We start from the raw sequence: 19778 nt of genomic DNA, 5'->3' as shown, positions 1-19778 counted from the left end.
TGTACCTCAGAAGAGTTTTCCCTGCTACAGCAGTTTTCCCTCTTGCCTGGGGTCTAAGGTGGAATTCCTCAACTGCCTGTAAAGTTGCTGACAAAGTGACCTTGTTGAAAATTGCATCAGGTATTGTACTGGGGGGATGATGCAGTGTTAATGTGTTGACCTAAAACTTCAAATCGTAAGGTGGAATAGGGTGGTGGCTCTATAAGAAGCAAATTAACCAGCTGGTTTTGTTGCGTGCCTTTGTCTGGGGCATGCCGAGGGGCCAGATGAGATCTTCTGGGTGCTGTTTTGCTAAGCACAGTTCAAATTTGAACAGGCCTTGTCCCAGAGGGCTCACGGACAGTGTCATTGCAGGGAAAAGTGTGGGGAATGCAAAAGTAAAATCAGCTGTGCTACACATCTGAAATCGCATTAGTGTTATGATTTTTGTTTTTATTGGGGAAATAACATGCAAGAAGGAAGGGCTGTTTTAGTGAAGAAGAGGAAGACTAGAGAGAGCAAAGGCAGAGCAGAAAAGGGCAGAGCATATGGCTAATGGAGCTAAGATTAAGATACTGAAAGAGGGTGCAGAGGTTAGAGGATGCAGAGAAATATAATGCCTAAGGAAGGAATAAAGGTAAACCTAACACTTGTACTACATTTGCACATATTGGAGAGTGCATCCTGAATGCTATACACCTGCACTCCTACAGTAGCTTTCTCTGAAATGTTGTGTTGGGAAGGAGGGATGCTAAACTGTCCAAAGGACAAACAGAACCTGCTGAAAGTAGTTGTGCCAATTTGATGAAAGCTTGAGCTTTGGCATCTCTCTAGTCTTTGCATGGGTCTGGAAGCAGCTTTCCTTTTCCTTCCCAATCTCAAATACTTCACAATGAGAATTCCTAATACAGCAATCACACCATTGTAAGAAAGCTGCAGACCACACCTGTTGTTCCTGTGTTGGCTGCAAGAGGGATGGGACCTTTCCGTAGACACCTGTCTCACTGAGGCTAGGAGCCAGCTACTGTCTTATGGTGTGCCCCAGGTCTACCCCCCTCCTTCCTGGTTTTGGAGTCCAGGCCTTCACACCTTTCTGACTCTTCTGGGTTAACTTGATCTTCCCAGAGGATGAGTCCCAAACTCTCCCTAGGTGCCTCCAAACAAGCCCTAGTCCAGGCCTGCATCCCTTCTCACCATATCCCACCCTGAGATATGTCCTGAGAAGGGGCTCTAGACCTTTTTGTTTCTGCTGGAGGAAGGATGCACTTCAGTGGGCAAAGAGTAAAAACCTGCAGAACAAAGAAGCAGCACTTGATGTGGACTTCTGATTCAAAACCAGTTACTGTTTTTCTGAATGTTCCCGGCTCTGTTGCCTCCTATATAGGATGCTCAGTGATCCTCCATTGTACATGGGCAGCTCTGAAGGTGTGCCTATAAGTATTTGCAAGGAATATAGAAGGTCAGTGGTAATAATCTGCTGGCCAGCACTATTTATGATGGTGGGTGAAGCTCAGGAAGAAATTTAAGGATATCTCTATCCTTTTTGTCCTGGTCCCCCTTCCCATTTTGACACACAGGATTTAGAAAACAAAGCAAATTAGAGTGTTTTGGCTTCTGGTTTTTATGCAAGTTGTGCTTCTTCTGTTAATATACTGGAGAGACCATCTGCACGGCCTATGTCCCAGTCTCCCACAGCTATATGTCTTTTTGATAATACCAGCAAAACAGGCCATTTCAGCCTCCCAACAGCTGTCCTTGCCAATCAGTTGCACAAAATGGTGTCTTTCACCCTTCAGTGGAGATGGAGATGTGTGCTGCAGTACTACAGTAAATAGACCATAGTTTGTTTTCTTAACCTTTGTCTAGCTGTATTTCAAAACTTTAAATTTATCTAGTAACTTCATCAGGAGGCTGGGATGTTTCTAGGCAGCACAACCATAGATACCACATAGCAGAGCTGGTTGGGAAAGCGTGACTAATGGGAATGGGAAGATCCACCACGACTGTGGTTTTAACTCCCAGATTTCCAATGTGAAACTTGCGAACTTATCCCAGAAGCTGCCGTCACCTTCCAGGCTTGTCCTTCCCCTTGGTGTGCTGGGACCTCTCTGCTTCAGGGCTCGGCACCCACCCTGCTATGTCCTGTCCCAGTTCTACTCCTGGTTTTCCTCCCTCAGCCTTGTGCCTACTTCAGCTCAGTTGCTTCTGCCCCACAGTGACAGACACAGTAGAGAGCTGTGGTGCAGGTCTGTAACTCAGGATAGCTGCTAACTCTTTGCAAAGGAGCAAAGCATGCACACTTAAAATATAAAAGTGGGTGTTCTACTGGGTGCTATAATAGAATGCATTTTTGCTTTTGCCTTTATTAGCCCCCCCCCCCCAGTGGATTTACTAATGTTTTCTTTCTGGTTTGTTTTTTGTTTCTTTTTCTACCCTGTCTATTCAAGACTCCTGCTTTCTGTGAATATTTAAAATAGGAACATTCAGCCTGCAAAGCTGAACATGTACAGAAATTAGCAGTGGGAGAGTTGGGTTTTTTGAGTTGGATGTGTGTGTTGGGTTTACAGTATCCAGGCTTCTGGTCTTGTAGACATTTGGGAGGGGATTCTTTCTTCCTCCATGCATGTTCTGTCCGGCAAGTTCACAGTCTGATATTGATTAGGGCTTTTAGATGCAATAGGAATATAGCTAATAAGAAAATAATGAGTTGGTGTGCATCTGTGTGCAGTGCCATCCCCTAATGAATTGTCTGACTGCCAAATACGCAAAGAGGTTAACAACTCAGAGGTATTTTCCTGGAGGGGTAGTGATGGAGCCTGGTGGTTTTGCAACTGGAGAGAGAGGGGTTTAGAGCCAGCTGTGCCAGCATATGAAGTTTATCTCTGTCTTGTGCCTATTATCATGAATTAGTTATGCTAAGGTGATACTCAGCAAGAGGCAGCTATCAGGGAGACCCAAAGGGTCTCAAGATGGTTAGTAACAGGGTAAGGAGGAAGAAAAGTGATTTTTCCAGTTTGTGCTGCCTGTTCCACTTAGCCTTTCTGTGCAGCAAATAATCCCATAGTCATAGTTAACTGTCAGTAATTTACCATATTTGGATTCCCAAACCAAAATGCAATGTTTCGTTCAGCTTTGAATGGCAAGCAGTTCCTTATGGAGCTTAATTGTTTTGTTTACATGTAGCTAGTTACTTACCATGTGGTAAGAACAATAGGCTGACTGGCTTGTTTAACTCGTGATCAGAATGAGATAAAATACAGAAAACAGCGAGGCTGTATTCCTTAGACAGACCACATGTCAGATGCAGCCTCTTTGGCTGGTTGCAGTGTAGAAAACCTGCTGCACAGCATATCCTTTGTCGCAGGTGTGTGACTTTCCCTATGTCCTCACTGTCTGACCTTCAGCTAAGAGCGAGTGATGTTTCTTGGGCCTTTCTATTTCATGTGGACTAAGCACCTTCTGAGAGTTGTCTGACTCGGTGACCAGACCTGGCAGAGTCCGTGCAGTGAACATGAGACCATCATGTGAGGCTTTGGCCTTGCTTTCCCCCACAGCTTAACCTGGATTGCACCTATTTTGCAACAGAGGCAGCTGCTTTTCTTCTCTTCAGTAAGAGGGCAGGGCAGGTACTTGGGGCAGCATGAGCCTTGATTTCTCAACCAGCCACGCCTGTCGTGTGGGATGGGAAGCAAAAAGGAGGTTGCTCCAATTAAGCCAGATCTCTGCCAGCTAGTCATGCCTGCTACTGACAGGAGACCTTTTAACAAGGGTGCTCCAACCATAGCAGAACACTGTTCGAGTCAGAGTCCTCCAACCACAGGAGTGCATGACCCAACACATGCTTTCCTGCCCAGAACTTGAGATGTTCATTGGCAGGGCTGCTAGACTAACAGAGACAAAAGAAGTTTTTTGTTCCAGACTGGGGCTCGCACCCTGATTGGAGTCCCTTGCGTCTTGGGGGAGCATGGGGCTGACGCCAGGTCTCCCTGTGTAGCAGAGTTTTTCTGAGCAGAGAGGACATTCCAGAGATTTTTATCTGTTTGCTTTTTCATTTCATTGGTGGCTTTTCCCCTCAAAACATCTGAACTAAAAGTCAGAAAGTTTGCTGAGAAAGACTAACAGTTTGTTCCTCAGGTAGTTTCTGTTGGTGGAAGGGAATTCTGTGTTGCACCTACTTGTACCTAAGAACTAAGGTAGATGTTCTCCATTAATTTGCCTGAAGTGAAGTAAGCTGCAGCCTTGTTAATAGCAGACACAGTATACCAGCTGGCTAAGCCTTCCTGATAACCCTGCAAACTGGAGCGCAAGTTGCTAACATCTCTTTCTTTGTGAATCTCTGAATCTCTGGGAATGAGAGGCCACTGAAACTATGCACAGAAAGTGTAAATGCAGGAGAGCACCTGTAAGACTGAAATCTTCTTTATCTTACTTTTCCATGATTGAATTGTCATCTGACTGGCACAGTTGTGTGCTCAAATCTTAGGTGCAGTTTACAGTTGTCACCTCCACTTGAAGAGATGGGAATGGAGGCTGATACCCTTTAGGGCAGTATATCTCCACAGCTGTTACTGTTCCCTCTGTAGGCTCTCTCTCACTTGCAGAGATAATTAATGCAAGGCAGAAATATTTCCTCTTTGTGTATGTTTGTGCCACAGAGAAACCACATCATGCAAATAACTCAACAAGACCACAATGAGAGTGGTATTCTAGAGAATACTAAAAGTTATCATTACCTTTCCAAGCCTTCAGATTATGAAAATAAACTTTAAAAGTCTACTGAAGATTTCAGCAGTAAGAGCCCCTTCCCTTCCACCACCATGCAAATATAACGTGAGCTGCTTCTAGAGCTGGAAGCCTTCTCAGTAAAGACTATGACTTGTTTTGAGCATTTACAAGTACATTATAAATTGAAAGATTAGCGTGCCTGCTCTTGCCTTGTTAGTCTTCTGCTTGTGTAACACAGAGCCCAATAGTCCTCACAAAAAAGAAAACCTTCAGAAATGTGTCTTTGAGGAGGAAGAAGCCCCACAAGGATAGGTTATATTCCTCACAAGCATTCAGCTTCTGAGTCAAGGGTTCCCAGAGGCTGACCTGGAAAGCTGCTAAGTATGACCCTCAGGGGGATTTTCAAATTGTGGCTGTTCTGCCCTGTCATGCAGATTGATTTTTGTTATGCAGCCCCTAGCCCGATGTCCCACCCATTAAGTTGTCCTCCATGGACAAAACTCTGGGAACCCCTGAGTTCATCATCCAAGAAAATCTTTATTTTGGAAGACAGACTGAAAAAGATAATCTATTTTGTCAAGTATTACCACACCTCTGCAAACATACAGTCTCCTTGTCTGGATGATGTCATGCATGTATTTGTCAATGTTCTTGCTTTGAGACAGCAATTGCAGCAAAACAGTAATATATGCAATATATAAAAAGTTTTTGGGCAAGATCCAGTACAAGCATCTCGTGGTGAAATCATTCTTAATATTATTTAACAGCTACCTGGTGTCTGGTCCAGACAAACTAGTCACAACTATGTCTTTCTTTAGACACTTAAGCGAATAGAACGTACGAGCTTGTATGTTGTGTGAATTCAGGGCAAGGACAACATGGATCATAATTTGTCTCTCACTAAGAATTGTCAAGTACATTCCTCCTCCATTTTTTTGGCAGTGGATTGTTGATACAGTCATAGCTGCTAAACAGATACGAGCTCTTCGGCGCTCCTTACCAAAGTAACCTTGTCTGGAAACTCTCACCTTGCTCATTGGGAGGAGAGGGATGGAAAATTGGAAATCTCTGGCTTCAGGAAAAGCATTTGGTACTAGAGAAGTTAAGTGAAGATCAACTAACCTGCTGGAGCATCACAGGCTGGAAACCTGAATGTTCTGGCAGATGCCATCATTTTGGGAATGGAGCAGGTGGCAGTCCTGCAAAGTCGTCATGGTCTTTCTCACGTCGTAGGAAGTGGCATTGCTGCCCTGGGATACAAACATCCTAAGAGAGAATTGAATGAGGTAAACAGTGACTTGACAGAAGTAAATGCTTGGACACAGTTGATACTGTGAGTCTTGGAGTGCAAGGTAGCAATACAAGTCCTTTGGAAAGAGTATCAGTGTTTCCAGTGAAAGAGGTAGTACCTACTTATGATTAAGTCTTAAAAAACAAACAAACAAAAGTACCCAGCAAACGCAGCATTCTTACACAGTCATTGTTTTTCAGCTTTCAAAACTCTTCTTCTGGAGAGTTTTTGCTAATGGGTGGTCTAAAACCCAGGCTGATAAAATATCTGAAATGCCTTCCATCACCTTGGAAAAAGGGAATGCCTACTGTGAAAACAATCTGACCGTGGAGGATCCAGGATGGAAGTTTACATGTGAAACAGACTTTCTCCCCTTTTTTTGTTGCTCAGAGCAATAATACGAGAGTCCGCAGTAAGGTCCACATTTCCAGCCATGTGCATAGTATAACAAGTACACTGAGGTGGCTTATGGCAGACAGCACTTCATGGTAAAGGCTCCATTGGAACTAGGATTCCCCGTGTCTCTACTGCTGAAGCTAGGGAAAAAACCTACCTTCACACTCCATAGTGCAGAGCATGCACCCATGCAGTTTTAGCTCCTTATTTACCCCAGCCAGTTTATTGTGGGCCATGGTAACTAACTATGTTATATGTCTGTTCTTGCTTGCATCCCTGGGAGATAATGAGATTGTGCAGTGGATATATTGACAGCAGGGTTTGGTTTTGTGGTTTTTTTTTTCCAAATTCCTTTGCCTTTTTTCTGTTCTTCATGCAGCCCACTTAAATCATCTCTTTCTGTACTGTTGAGTCTTACAGCTTCTTCAAGAGATTTTTCTTTTTTGCTGGGCACATCCATAAAAAACACAGAGTTCGACCTTGTAGTCCTGGGGCAGTTTTGTTCCCTCAAAACATCAGTCTGCATGCACCCATATAAATCATCTTACTTTTGTCCCTAATCTGTTTTAGTATCTCCAGGCAACCAAGAGACTGGCCTTTCATCTGTCTTGAACTCTTGAGAATTACTCAGCAGTTGCACAAAGCTTTTTTTAATTCCTTCTGCAGTGAAGATAGCACCAAGTTAGGAGTGTATCAAGGGCCAGGCTTTTCACTTTGGCCAGGGGCTGTGATGTGGTGGCCTGAAGATGGAGATAGATGTTCCTCACTGCATTTGGTAGGAAGGCCTGAGAGTCCTTTGGTCCTTGAGGCTTTTTAGGATTCTCATTGTTGCACAGGGACTTTCTTCCTCAGCTTTGCTGACCCTCTACTGTGTCGCCAGGTAGATGTTACGGGATATGCAGAGCCAGCAAGTACAGTAGCCCTAAGAGATAGTGGAAAGAAATGGAGCTAACACATTATGTCTGATTTTCTTGCTTCTTTGTCAGGCCATTGTGGATTTAACAGTTTGTGATAACTAAGAAGTTACCCTTCTAATCCTGTTTTTTCACTGAATGTTTCAAGAGAGGTGCCAGGATTACCACCTCTGGTTCGGTTTGGGGATTGTAATCTCAGCACTTGCGATTACAGTAAGGTAGGGTCCTCAACTTTAGTTCACAGCTTGATGTCCTCTTATCCTGGAAACTAAGCTACGTCAAATGAAATGTTTGCATCTATTTTCTTTCCAAGATGTGTGGTTTGGTGTTAAAGATAAATGCTTGCCATTGGGGCAGACAATGTGCTAGGTTTAAGTTCACTTAGCAAAACTTTTTTTATTGGAGTGGCTCATGCAACTTGTTAACATGCACGAAATTATTAAGCTTTCACTTCCTCCACTCCCATTTCCTGTTTGGATGTTGAAAGGAAGCCCTGATTGCTAATTTGTGATTAGCCAGCAACCCAGAGTGAACTTAATCCTGTGGGTTTGCATGGCGCTTGCCTATGCAGATACTGCCTCTCTCAAGAGCAGGCTGCTGAGTCTCACATTTCATGGTGGAAGCTGTAAACAATCTGCTCTTCTTTCCGTGAATTCATGGCTTGCCTTCTGAGAACAGAGGTGACACCTGGCCTGCCAGCACACGGGAGACCGATGCTGTGAGAGAGAAGGGGAGCGTGAGGGGGTTTTTCCAGTCTTGCTTGCCCAGGAGATGGCACTGTGCAATAGTGAGATTTTTACCTGCGGCTTGTGGTGTGACAGGATGGTGATTGTTTGAGACATGACAGATGAGTGACGTTCTTGAGTCAGTAAGAGCAGAGTGACTTGTACTTCTTTTAGGACGTCTCAGCACTCTCTTCTGTATAAAACGCATCATACTGTATATATACTGTAGGCAGGTTGGGTTGAAATCTGCTTTGCACCCCCGTGTTAGGGAGATGACCTCTGTGCATACTCCAGTGCAGTCAGGATCAGAACTGGGTTTGCGGGTGAAATTAATCTGGCTGTGAATTAAGTGGTGATGCCTTTGGAGCACCCTTAGTTCCAAGGCTTTTGTGCCGGTCCTTTGTGTCCCCCTTGACAATTCCCAGACCTACTGACAAAGGAGCCAAACCGAAGAGGTGTATACATGTAGTATGCGCTAGAAAATTAGAAGGTTTCGTGGAGCCTCTGTAGGATCCCTCTTTCTGTCCTGCATGCAGTGTGCTGTGCTCCTGTTAGAGTACCAATTGGTTTAGTGCTTGTATATAAAACACACAGAACTTTTTCAAAGAATCTCTAACCCCACCTGCAAATGCTGGACCTGACTTGTGCTGCCAAATGCAGGCCAACGCAGCTGAGATAAATCTAGAAATCCTGGTCTTCCTTTTTTAAATGTTGGTAAGTTGAGACCATTTCCATTTCTCCCTCTAATAACAGCCTGAGATTAGGAGCACATATAGATCTGTAGGGAATTCTGATCTTGGAGTGGATATACTACTTTACAAAATCTTAGGCAAGCTGATTAACCCTCTTATTTTAATTCTCAAAAAGGTGAAGACAGAGGTGTTACAAGTACATTCATAATATGCCTTAAAGCTAGAAATATTATGTGAATGCGAAATACTTTTGTTATTATTAATCGAATCTGAAGTGGCCTATACATTTATAACAAAGGCTTCTTAGCAAACACATGCCCTTTGAAATAGCCTGACCCTTTCTACTTTTTCAGAGACATTAATAGTTTCCTGGCTCAATGTTTTAGGAAATGTCATCATAGTCTGGAGGAACCAGTAAAAACATAAGTCACCTATTTTGTCTGATCATTTTATGCCAGGATATTCGAGGCTGGAAGCTGTGGAGGGGACTGCTCCATTTGTGTGGGTGGAAGATGTAAAAGTTTTAATACCATGTTATTATAACTTTGCATATTAAGACTCTAGAGCTGTGTGAGAAATAGTATTTTTTGAGTTCACGGGCAGGGGCTCTAGATAGTTTTAGCAACTAGTTAACTAGTTTTCCCCTTCCTGAGCCATTTATTGCTTCAGTGCCTGATGAAAGGGGTGTTGTCTTTGGAGAAGAGTATTTTGTTGGTTTCAGGCTTACATTGTCCTCTAATAGAGGCAAGAGAGCTCTGAAGAAAAGGCAGTGCCTTAAAACAAATGTTGGTAAACGATTATAGAAATACGATTGGTGGGACAATAGCTTATTTGGTATGGTCAATGCAGACCGTTTCCCACTAGTAGAAAATGCAATTACTTAAATTAAGGAACTACTGTATGAAATCTCAGTACAAAGCATCATTACATGACATTTTGAAAAGCAAACCATGAGTGTCTGTAACAGGGATCCAGTGACATTCTGTTCTCCATTATAAACGCCAACATTTACAATGGACCAAACCCTACCATCCTTGCATGGTTTTGATTCTCTCCTTTCTGAGGCAAAGCCTCCAGCAAGCATGTTGGCGAGTCCTGACCATGATCTCTTGGGTCTGTGGAGAGCAGACATGCATGGCAGTTTTTCCCCTACTGTGCTGTCGTCTCCTGCAAGCTTCAAACAGCCCCACAGAGGTGAGGAGATCTGTGTTGTTGCTAACTTACACTTGGTTGCGTGGAGCTGGAAAAGACTTCCAGGCTCCATTTATCCTCCTCTTCTTCCCAGAGCATCCTCCAGAGAGAACCAAAGTTTTTGCCTGTTTTTGGGAGGTCATGCACTGTATTTTCTCTTCTGTATTCCATCAGCGTTGGAGACCAGTCTAATATTTGTCAGCAGTCTAGAGAAACTGGAGGATAACACTTACTTCATCCTGCACAGCTCTTTTTGGAAATGAACTGTGGCACCACAACAGGCAACCACAGCCACTGCAAGCTGTACCATAATGTATTATGCAGACTCTTCCCCTCCTCACCTGCCCCCTAAACTAGAAAAATTAAACATGGTGTCTTTTCAGCTTCTGCTGTAGCCTCAAATGGAGCTGATGTGCAGCTGTCATTCACTAAGAATTCAAACTGTGTTCAGGCTGCAGTTCAGGTACTGCAGACCCCCATTAAAACAAATCCTTGAGGATTTCAGAAAGATGCAAAAGGAGCGCATGGGTGCTGAGTTACCTTAATCAGAGTCCGGTCAGAAGGGGAAGTTACTACTGATCTACTGCTTTTACGTTTATGAGTCCAACAAGCTGTTACCACAAGAATTATAAAGGAGGGCAACACCCCACAAATGAACCTTGATGTTAATTCTTGCCAGACATCTGTCCCTTGTGTTTTTTGGAGGCTTTTCTCTCCATCTCTCGATTTAATGTGCCAAATGCTGGTTCTTACTCTTTCTCCCACCCAAGCTGAGTGTGTATGCACCCTGCTGCTTTCCCGTCATGGTCACCACTTTGAGATGTTGCATTTAGGTTAGCAACAGTGGCTTTCCCTTTGTATTTTTCAGGATCTCTTATCCTTTTCTTCTTTGTGCATACATTCTGTCAGGTCAGGCCTCGATTTGTCACTGTGTGCTGTGCCATGAGATACCCTTTTCAAATCCCCTCTTAAACTGGAGCTGGATCTGTGTGTGGAGGAGTCCCCTGGGTGTCGGGATCCCTGAGCACTGGGTGACACCGGGGTTGTTGCTCAGTCCCAGAGCAGAGTGTGCAGACTACAAAGCCATTAAGTGTCTTGAGAACGGCCAATTTGAGGCACACTTCTTTCCCAAAGTAACACCGTCAGAGCCCTGAAGAAACACGTGCGTTGAGCAGGATACGTAGGTGAATTGTTATTGTTGTTGCCCGTCTCCACAAGAAATTCAGAAAAAAGGGCCCGTGTCAGGTGGTCCTACCAGCTGCTCTGGGGCTTCTAAGTAGGGAAGGCTCCCCTTCCGACTGCTGTCTGCCATGCTCTTCATTTCATCTCAGTCAAGGGGGTGTAGGCCTCAGGGAAGGAGAAGTTTGGCTTTTTCTCTAATCCCTACTTCTTGGATTGTCGGGGTTCAGGGAAGGAAGAGCTCTTCTCAGTTACATAATTAGTTCAGTCATTTGCAAATGGGAGCTTTCTGATTTTTACTGATGTGTGGTTAAACTGTCATAAGCTGTGTGTGTACCCGTCTGTACTTTTAAAATAAATATCCCACTCTCATCCAGCAGAAGAAATGTGACCTCAGCAAGAACCAGATTTAAAAACAAAACTATCTTTTTAATCCTCAGCTTGCCCCCTGCTCCCCTCGGGGTTTTGATGATGGCTAGAATTTCTTCATTGACTGTAGAGGATTTTTTTTAAAAAAACAGTGACATTTTCCTGAACTAGAAACTATCCAATCCCACCCAAAGAGATTTAGTGAAATTGAAACTGTAGAGAAGATGAAGGCAAGCTTTTCCTTACACTCTATTCGTATTCTTGTGTCCTAACATACAACTTGGCCATAGCAGTCGTGTGAAAAGGCATCTGACCTGTTCTGTTAGGCGGAATACCCTGCGGTCTCAGTGTTTACAGCAGATACAAGGAAAAGGCCTTGTCTTCAGACGTGTCCGTGCAGGGCCTAGAACGCTTTTGGCTGTATGTAAGAAATAATAATAAGGCCAAAACCTCTCTGCCAGCTAGTGAAATGAAAATGCTGTACTTCACAGCTATGTCATTGGAGAATTATATTTCATTAGAGCTGATATTAAAAACCCTGATGTCAGTTGTGAAATGTGGCTGACTTCAAATTTGCAAAACACATAGGAAATTTTTTCGTAATGCGTTGTCACTTCAGAAGTCTGGCAGTCCTTTAGGTTCGCTCATAAAACTTCAAGCTCTGAGAAGGGGAAAACCCCAAGGCTCTTTCCCCCAAACTTTTAAAAGCTTTGCTTCTACTAGCAAGTGCCATTTTTATAAAGTATGTGCAAGTAACGTTCTGGATGCTTCAAACAGCAGCAGTTGTTAGGGCTTTCAGGTTGGAGAACCGGATCAAGCAGTCATGAGAAATAAGGTATGCTAGACATTTAAATGACAGCTTTTTAAAAGTCAGTGAGCAGGGTAGAGAATAGCAGTCCAAACTATTACTGGTTATTAAATGCAAAAAACCCTGTTGTTTTGCCATTTTTTCCTTCCCATTTGGTGGCTTACAGGCTTACGTTGCTGGGAAGGAATATGTGCACAGCAGTTGTATTGAGGTGGTTCCAACAGGTCACTGAGAGCTGCAGAACAGTTTCCATGTTAATTTTGTTTTCACAAAATCATGAAATACTAGTAAATCAGACTATTGTCTGTCTTTAGTCATGGTAAAGGCATGAGGGGTATATGCATGTGTCAGCTTTTCAAAGTTTCACACTTGTATGACTTTTTTAAAAAAGGGAAAAAAAAATCTAATTAGCTCTTATTTTTGCTTGCTAGACAATATTGATATGTCCAATGCAGTATGTGAGTAAGCTTACTTCTGTTACAGTTAGATTTATTGTAGGACATGGTAAATAATACATAATTCTAGGCAGGTGTTTCTGGTTTGTTTTTTTGCTCAGATGTGGAGAACTTGTGAACATACATACATTGTCATTTGCTAATAGAAAAATATATTGTGTTTAAACAAGCAAATCCAACCTGTGTGTGGCCTGAAGCTGTACTGACGACTACATGTGTGTCCTTTTCTGCTTGGGTATCTCCAGCTCTGCAGTAATCTCACTGTGCTCCCCATTGAAAACTCCATTAGGCAATAGCCAGTGTGTGCTATGTCCAGTCAGAAAGAGCGTTGGTGCTGTACCACCAAGTAAGACTTACAACGGCAGACTTCACCTGTTTGGGGTTTTTTCCACATGCACTCTGATTATAATCACCTTTCTTTGCATTGATATCTCACCAGATTTTGGGGAGCTTACTATCTTCAGGACTTCTCTCTCTTTTTGAAGTTGGCCAGCAGTGAAAAGGGACAATGTCTGATAGACATTTGTAAAACATATCATGCAAGGCTTTCTTTAGGAAGCAGTCTCGAATCAACCTTGTAAAACCATTCTTACAGGTCTATCCAATTGTGGATAGCATTTCTTACAAATTCACTGAGGTTAATGGCATTAGAGTGGTGAATCTTAGTAACGTGAAGGCTGTTCAGTGGACAGACAGGGCTGAAATGCCAGTTAATCCCTTACCGGGCAGATTTCAGCTGTTTCATTTTGAATTTGTCAGGTGATTTGTGTGAGCAGGTCATCATCTCTTTCGTGAGGGAAAGGAGCGGGGTGCTTGTGTAAGGGTTAGATCAGCCTGTAGGATCAGGGACCGGTTAAGGGAGTTTGTGTTTATCAGCAGGTCCCGAAGTGGGTGGAAACATGACGGTTTGGATTAGGAGATGTCCCTTAAGTGTGCATCTGTTCAGCTTGTTAACTTCATGCACTCAGGGAGTGTAAAATCAGGGACAAACCCTTTTTTTTTTTTTTTTTTTTTTTTTTTTTTTTTTTTTTTTTTTTTTTTTTTTAAATAGTGAAGGCATTGAAACACTGTCTGGAAACAGAAAACATTCCCAGCTTTTTTATGGATACGTGGTCAGCTGGGTCTTGCTTGTTCCCTTATAAGCAATGTTCTTAATTGGACGAAGTTGCTACTATTTCAGGTCAATGTGTGTGTTTTCTCTTACAGTTGCCATGGCATTGGTAAGACAGATATGTTCTGTAGTTGTGTTTGTCCTCTTATAATATGTGAATTTTTATTTTCAGCACTGTATTTGCAGCATAATAGTGCTTGCAGTGTTTTTCCATACCTCACCGCAGTTGCCCCTGTTGGAGTTACTGCACTCGATTATCGTTTGTCACATAGCAGTCTGTTTTACATGCCCACCTTTGTGTCCATTAGAGTTAGTAGCTCCTAGGGCCTTTGTATTTTGGGTATTTTATAGCTTGGTGGATACTTAAGGTTAGAGACATTATGTCATGGTTGCAATCTTACATAAACATAAACCATAGAGCCTAATCTAGCAGGTTTTTGTACAACTCAATAAACTTGGCTTAGCTACAGCTTATCTTCTAAGGAGGTGCCCAATATTGATTTAAAGGCTTCAGGTGATGGAGAATCTAACAAAGATTAACTATACAAGTTATAGCTAATAAGTTCTTACTGAGGTCTGTCACTGTTAAAAAATGTAGCTTTACTTAAAACAAAGTGCAGCAAAACAACAGCAGCAGCAACCATAGCCCAAATCAACCATATCTTTTTTTTTTTTTCTCTCCCTATAGTGAGATTTTCATCATGCTGATTGAAATCAGATATCTCAGTACTTCAGTTTTTACTTTTTGCTATGACAGAAATAACTTTAGGGAAGTCTGAAAGGTTTCCCAAGTAAATTTCACAATTTGGAGCGTGTTAGAATATCTAGAAATGAGTCAAGTGTAGAGCAGCCCAAGACACACTGATGCCAGTGTTGAGCCCCAGCTTTCCGCTGCTACAACTTCCCATTACTTTAATGACACCTATAGTTGGTTCATTGACATTAGTCTGCTTACCACAGAAAAAATTGTAGTGAGGTGTCTGGAAGTGTCTTCAGGCTGTCTTACTGTTAGCTCTACATGCAGGATTCAGGTGGAATATAGTATTGAAGGAAGCAAGAATTTTATAGCAGTTTTTTTAAAGTAGGATTTTTATGTTGCTGTTTTAGGCTTAGCCAGACCAAGTAAAGTAAATCTGTTTTGCCTTTGCATCTCTTTGTTTTGCTTTTTTGTTGTTGGGTTTTTTTGTTTTTGTTTTTTTAAAGTAGCATCCCTTAATGTTGCTGGTGGCTCTCATTAAAGTCACTGGGAACACTGGAAATATGAATCAGCTTTGGAGAAAACGGTGAAAAGGGAAGAAGCCCACGGTTACCAAAACAGACCTGGCTGATGCTCAGTCAGCAGAGGGTTGTAGACCAGTTCATCAAGTTTATTAGCAGTGAATGCAAGAAAAATGCAGAAGCATTATCTGCTGTCGCAGAATGCTGGTTTTGAGAATAACAAAAACTCAATTGCCCCTCTCAGTTACAGCAGTAACAGACCCAGAGGTTGGATTGGGGTTGGCACTAACTGACTGTCCTTTTCATGGAGTATTTAAAATCTAATCAGGGGAGAGGGGGACGCAAAAAACCCACCCCTCTGTTTAGTTTAAATTTGCTCCTTGTTGGACAGTGTTTAGGGGACCTCTGAATTAAAAATAGTTAAAAATGGAACTGCTGCTTTCAGCTGTTTCCTTAACCTTGCTAACCTGAAGTCATCCATCTGTAGTTGTATGGGCAGAGAAGTCTGCAATAACCCCTTTATGCTTTTCTGACCAAAGCTATTTGAAGAAGAGGGAGCTAGTGTTTTCTGTCACGCCTGTTCACATTGGTATGCCCTCATGGGTTCTTTTGTTTTAAGGTATCATGAGATGAACAGAAGAGACTGTTTTTTCCCTAGATATGTGTACAACAGTTAAGTTTCTAAACTTGAGACGATGTTTTTTGATTTTATCAATCAAGTTAGTAGAAACTTGTCTGAAAGAATCGACTCAAACTCAGTCACAGTGGAGGCAGGTAGGTTGGCATCCTTTTTCTTGGATGAGCCATTTCTCATCACAGATGTGATCTGAAGACTCTTGTCATTGTTTTGATCTTAATTTACATGGGGTTTATAAGCCAGTTCTTGTACTTGGTAAGAACATGTGGTCTTGGACCATTTTAAGTCTTCCAGGATTTGGGGTTTATTGCTGCTGTAAAAGGCTTTCGTAACAGCCTTCCTTCAATTGGTTTTCTACATTTATTTAATGCTTATTATTTTGAAATTGATATGCATCTCTGCCATTTCCTGAAAATTATGAAAAGGCTTTCAAATAATCAGTATGTTGTTTTTGTTAAGAGAGGGATCCTTCTTAATTGCCTCGGCTTTCACTTCTTGGCTATTATGTCGTCTTTAAGTGCTGCATAATTATATTGTGTAGAAAACCAAGAACTCAATTAACTTCTTCAAAGGTTATGCTATGAACAGACTCTGTGTGTAAAACAATACAAATATGTGCTGTTAATTAAGAGGTTAAGTAAGTTTCCAATTTAAGAAACAAGGTGGAAAGGTTGCAAATTGTCTGAAGGCGTTTGGGGCTGCCTCTTCCCAGGAGCCACAGGTCAGCAAGGTAGCCTGCTGTCATATGGGTAAACTGGGTATCGTGCAGCACCTGTGACCTGTGGGGCTAACACCGTATAATGCTGCTGCTGCTTGTTTGCTTACGTGTGACTCAGTGTCCCTGAATTCCCAAATCTTGCCTTCTGAACTGTAACTTAAACAAAACGCCTTGCTTGATCCTAGTGGTCTAGATGGCGTTTAGGACTGTGATGTAACTTTTTAGCAGAATCTATAGTCAATGGTGGAAGCCAGAAGAACATCAGACTGAAAGACGTTTTGGCTCTTTAACTTGAAAGAAATACTAACGTCAGCCCAGCTGAGCTCCCAGATTCACGTTTGGCAAAAGACAGATTACATAAGCAGCAGTAATTTTCCCCACACTTGGAAAGAACTGGTCGAAACTCTTCATGATTCCCCACGAGCACGCCGGGCTGCTGGGTGCAGTGCTCGGTCGGAAAGCAAAAATAACTTCCAGCAGGAGCACGGTCGGATGGCCCGGCTCTGCATGCCCACGTTGGCCAGGGAGGCCTGTCTGCTGCACCGGCCGCCACTCCTCTTCTCCCAAGGTGTGCTGTGCTGGACCAGCTGAAAGGATCCCGTGTGTCAGCTCGTGAGCTCTGGGTTGGGCTGGGTTGAAGGTACCCACAGTCAGGGTGAATGTTAAATGAGATTTATGTGGTCCTTTGCCTGATAATAAACTTTCAGTTTAAAAAGATCACAGACAAATACTTAGTGCATCCCCTTCTAAAAAGAAGGGTACTGGAATTTGGAAAATTCACCTTTGTGTTTGGCTGGAATTTATTTTCATGCTTTCTGTGAGGATTGTTTGGTCTGATCTCAGTGCCTCTGTTTGTGTTTCTAATACAGATGCCTTTCATTCTTCCTCTAAATTATCCCAAATGCTCAATGGGAAGAGCAGATGTTCACCAATTATAAAAAATAAATAAATTGAAAAGGAAAAGAAAGCTGGGGGTGGGGCAGGGCATTTTAATTGCCAGATGACTCTCCATGGGAACATCGGCTAGGTTATGTGAGCACAAAGGCGGACAGGGGCTCCCAACTAGCACCCTGCCCTGGGTTCCTCCCAGGCCATCAAAGGGGCCATCAGCCCGCCAAAGGCCCACCTCCACAAGCCCAGAGGAGCACAGAGGCACAACGGCAGGCAGAAACCTGAACTAAGGACTGGGAGGAAGGGACGCCCGGTCTGGGCCCTTCCCAGGGCTGTCCCAGGAGAGCCTCAGCCCCAGGGTCCAGACCTGAAACCCATCAAGATGAGTCAACGCCAGAGCACCTTTTGGACTGAGGAGGGGTTGCTGCCGAGGTGTACGGCACTTATGATGGGATGCAGGGGAAGAGCATTTGGGGACTGCACAGTACTTATTATGGGACGTTTAAGGAAAGAACCAAAGGCAGGCAAAGGGAACCATTTAGGTGATTTGGGCAGGAACAAGTGTGGGAAAGTAGAGGGCTAAGGGCATAAGAAGGACCAGTTGCATCTAAACACTTTGCTGGTCGGTATGCTTGCCTGGCTGTGCCCTGTGCCTGTCAGGACAGACTGTGCTGTTGCCGTCTTATATTCCTTTCTCCCTCTTTCCTGGGTGAGGGACTCTCTACTCTGTGTGTCTAAATGGGGGTCTGAATACAGCAACTGCGGTGCAGCAGCTGCAGCAAGCAAGGGTCTGGGTGCTAGCGGCTGGGGTGGGACTGCGGGCTGCAGGGGTGCCAGCCATTGGGGTGGGACCAGAGGCCAGAGACCCATGCATCCCCAGTGCAGCACTCAGAGCGAGTACGGGTGTGCAGTTGACTATGGAAGCAGTAGCAAAAGATTGGGCCAGTGAGAAGGTGAAGTGGTCTGGGAGCCGCGTACACGTGTGTGGAGCAGAGGAGTCCCAGGCAGCTCTGGATGTGTGTGCAACGGTCTGTGCCAGCAGCTGGAGTGGGGCGGTGTCTCTGGGGGCCCATATGTCCAGGTGCCAGCAACTGGAAGGACGGGGATCCAGGAGCGGTTACTGGGCGGAATGAGTGTCTGAGCCCAGCTGCTGAAGGGATCCGTATTGTCCATGTGCGTGGACACGTGTGTGTATATATGTAAGTATACACACATATGTAATAAGTACATGTATATACATATAAAATACATATGTTCTCACTAGTGGACCTCTTCCTGTTCAGCCAGAGAGGGGCTGTGTATTACCTGTATGGTGGCTGTATATATCTGTGTACGTGCAGTGTGTGCGTGTGCTCTGAGAGTGCTTGTGCCTACTGAGAATACATTTTCAGCCTTGCTACTGGTTGCACCTGGGAGCATGGAGCTGGCAGCCTCGCCTCTTTTGGGCTGTCAGATAGGGCCTGTTCTCCTAATAAGATCCACCTGAAATCATATAAATCATGAACATACAAATTGAAACATGTTAGAGACTGGTAACCATATATGTTTTTAGGTTTTGCACAGTACCAGGTGAGCAGCTGGAACCTGAGCTAGTAATATTGATACAAAGGCAGTGAGGGAAGTGATATAACCAAACTGACTTTTTTGAGCATTGACAATTAAGCAGTGACATCCCGTTGTGCTTCCTTCAAGCCTTTTCATTCCCCCTATGAAAGGATGCCCTTTGGCATTCTTTTCATGCTCTCTGTGCCTTCACATTTTGGCTGTTCCCCATAATGCTGTAATCAATGTCTAAAATACTTTGATAAGAGGATTAGTAACATTAGAACACAACTTCCATCTCTTGATGGACATTATTATAACAATTCATTGCAGAAAATGTGAATAAAATTTGTCTATGAATTCCAAAGATTGTGTTAAAAAAATTTTTTTTTTAAAAATGGTGCTTATTTTGCAGCTGGATGCAACCACCCCTTTCCTTGATCATTAGCCAATTTGGCTTGTTAGAATTTGCCTGGTGGCTAGTTTTTACTCAGCACTGTTCTTATAAAAGCATCTGTTAATCGTGGTTACTTTCCTTTGAATTTTAAAATATTGCTAGTTTGGATGAGCCATATATGATGCATTTTTTAAAGTTAAAACCCAAAGCAGCTCCCTTGCCCCAAACCAAGTTTCTAGCTTGACTTTTCCTCCATTTGAAAAACTTCTGGCAGTTCAATTAGAAAAAAGACAGAAGAAACCAAGTTGTGTAGAGAAAATACAGCTGCTCATTCAGGTGTCACCAAAGGGGAAATCTGGAGAGGCAGAAACAGTCTAAGTTGGGATTTGGACAAGCTAACAGTAGGGGAAGATGAACGAGTTCTTATCTTTTAGTAAGCATAAATGGCCAAGACTTAAGTTTTATGTCTTCAGCAGAAGACAACACCCTGAAGAACTCTATGGAGTAGGGAATATGGAAGAAGGAGGGCTTTCATCATTG

General features: G+C 43.2%; 2 protein-coding genes across 9 annotated transcripts in view; one reads left to right on the top strand and one right to left on the bottom strand.

The window, feature by feature from the left end:
* CMSS1 (cms1 ribosomal small subunit homolog) overlaps window positions 1-19778 on the top strand; it is a 244933-nt gene that overhangs the window by 156168 nt on the left and 68987 nt on the right. The window lies entirely within an intron of this gene.
* LOC115343724 (filamin A-interacting protein 1-like) overlaps window positions 1-19778 on the bottom strand; it is a 140385-nt gene that overhangs the window by 83646 nt on the left and 36961 nt on the right. For both annotated transcript variants that reach the window (XM_041124884.1, XM_041124883.1), the window contains exon 2: window positions 5827-5970. The gene's annotated coding sequence lies outside the window, so the exon portion shown is untranslated. The remainder of the gene's footprint in view (window positions 1-5826; window positions 5971-19778) is intronic.

Source organism: Aquila chrysaetos, chromosome 7 (assembly GCF_900496995.4).
Source record: "Aquila chrysaetos chrysaetos chromosome 7, bAquChr1.4, whole genome shotgun sequence".
NCBI classification, from domain to species: domain Eukaryota; kingdom Metazoa; phylum Chordata; class Aves; order Accipitriformes; family Accipitridae; genus Aquila; species Aquila chrysaetos.
Note: the sequence above shows the minus strand (reverse complement) of the source record. Positions and strands in the feature narration are given on the sequence as shown.